The sequence below is a fragment of the Palaemon carinicauda genome, chromosome 4, assembly GCF_036898095.1.
Source record: "Palaemon carinicauda isolate YSFRI2023 chromosome 4, ASM3689809v2, whole genome shotgun sequence".
NCBI lineage: Eukaryota > Metazoa > Arthropoda > Malacostraca > Decapoda > Palaemonidae > Palaemon > Palaemon carinicauda.
The window spans coordinates 62764176-62766675 of NC_090728.1; the positions used below are offsets into that span (position 1 = coordinate 62764176).

At 34.2% G+C, this 2500-nt stretch overlaps 1 protein-coding gene across 1 annotated transcript in view; it reads left to right on the top strand.

The window, feature by feature from the left end:
* The window catches only part of LOC137639457 (DNA ligase 1-like), a 60708-nt gene that overhangs the window by 7086 nt on the left and 51122 nt on the right, over positions 1-2500 (top strand). The window lies entirely within an intron of this gene.

Sequence of the window (2500 nt, forward strand, 5' to 3'; positions counted from 1 at the left end):
GCAATGGTTGGGTAATAAGGTGTCCTCTCTCTCTCTCTCTCTCTCTCTCTCTCTCTCTGCAATCGGTTAGATGGTGGTTGAGTATTAAGGTCTCTCTCTCTCTCTCTCTCTCTCTCTCTCTCTCTCTCTCTCTCTCTCTCTCTCTCTCCAATCAGTTGGATGATAGCGGAATACGTCTCTCTCTCTCTCTCTCTCTCTCTCTCTCTCTCTCTCTCTCTCTCTCTCTCTCTCTCTCTCTCTCTCTCTCATTTTTCGTCTATATCTCATTAGTTGAAATCTAGTGGCATCAGTTTGCAGTCTGTTTAATTGCATTTAACCTTTAACATCTTTTGGGAAATACCAAACACTTTTTTTAATTTTGAGTCCAATTTCTAGTCAAAATTACATCCTTTGAAATAGGAATAAATATCGAATTTCTATGTTATAAAACCTTTTTTTCCATTTGCGTAATTACGGTTTCCAAACGCCCAATGAATGAAGTCATTTGCGTTTAATACGTATTTTATGTAGTTTTCATCATAATCTTTGAACTATATTAACATATTATTGTTTGGTTTTGTTCATATTTTGTTATAATGCTGAAATATAGTTTTATTTTAATAACTCTCTCTATTTTTTTACGTAGATCGACAGTTATTAAGATAATGTATATTTTGATTATTTTTCGCTTTGATTAGACTCGGTGACAATCACTAATTATCTATATTCCTCATTTCCTTTCCTCACTGGGCTATTTTCCTGTTGGAGCCCTTTGGCTTATAGCATTCTGTACTTCCAACAAGGGTAGTAGCTCAGCAAGTCATAATAACAACAACAACAACAACAACAATAATAATAATAATAATAATAATAATAATAATAATAATAATAAAATAGTCATCATCATCATCATCATAATAACAATAACAATGACAATATTAATATTAATATTAATATTAATATTAATATTAATATTAATATTGATATTAATATTAATAATAATAATTATATTAATATTAATATTAATAATATTAATAATAATAATAATAATAATAATAATAATAATAATAATAATAATAATAATACAAAGACAAAGGAATGCAAATCCAAAGCTCCGATGAAAATCAAAAGTGAAAATTCTGCCCTCAGCGGTCGGGGAGCGTCGAGTGATTTTGGCCCCGAAACTGGAAAATGTTTTCCAGGATTCCCAGCGGATAGTAGTCCTGGATCCTAAGAGTCTTGGAGAATTTTTCCAGACCCCACAATAAATATTTACTCTTCGCTGGTCTGGAGGACTATCTTTCCAGGGCCGGAGCAATTGTACCTTGCCAAGATTTACCTTGGCTGGAAACTTCAAAGAAAGAGCCGGCCTGGAAAGGCAAAAGGCGCCATTGTGAATATCTCCAGAGGCCTCGTGGAAGATATATCTTCAATCTGGATAACAATTATTCTTCTTATATTCTGTCAATACAATTTATTTCACATCGAAAACAAAAACAATAAAGAAAAAACTTCGATAAAACAATTTCAAAAGTAGAGGAGCACTCAGTAGATCGTAGACCTCCAACTCGAACTTGTCCTTGGCCTTGACCTTTGACCTTAATATGTATTAACTGGCGTGGGTTTTCATACACTCAACTATGAACCTATACTCGCAGCGGTGCCCTTTTAACTTGGAAAAGTTTCCTGCTATCTGATAGTTTAGAACTATCTCATCCAACCAATCAGAGATCAGGAAACAATTCCCAGCTAAAAGGGCACCCCTGCGAGTCGGTACAAATCTACCTGATTAAAAAGAATTGACTATAGTTGGAAGTCTCTGTGACAATGAAGTCGAAACTTATGGTTGATTACGTGAATTGGACATTTTGCTTGACAGTGACCTTGACCTTTGATCTTGCCCTTCGAAAATGTAATCATGTCCAGCTTTTTACATAACAGTTAATCCCTGCAAGTTTCATTACTCTACTATTAAAATTGTGGTCAGGAAGCTGTTCACAAACAAACAAACACACCTACAGGGAGTAAAACATAACCTCCTTCCAAATTCTTTGGCGGAGGTAATGAGTGTAGTTCTAGGTAGAACGAATGTCTAAGGAAGTAAGAGTTTGGAGTTAGCTTGGTGACCGTAATATCACTCCTTCACGCCAATATAACCTTTTTTTAAACGGTGAATGCCTGGCAACATTTATTCCAAGATTTTTACCGTTTTTTAAGGGAAATTTTTAACAGTGTAGCGTATAAAGAAGGATTGTTTCTGAAGCAGTTTAGGTGTACTGATAAAAAAAAAACTAATTTCAATCGGAAATTCTCAGTAAAAATATACTGTTCTCAGCCATATTTCAGTAAAATACAGGCGACCGCAATTTTCACCCTACTATGTTATTATTTTTTACGAGTTGGTGACCGTAATATCAGTCTTTTACACCAACATTTATTCCAAGACTTTTACCATTTTTACTCCAAAATTTAGAATAGTGTATAAAGCAGGGTTGATATTTTTAGCAGTTTTAGGTTGAGT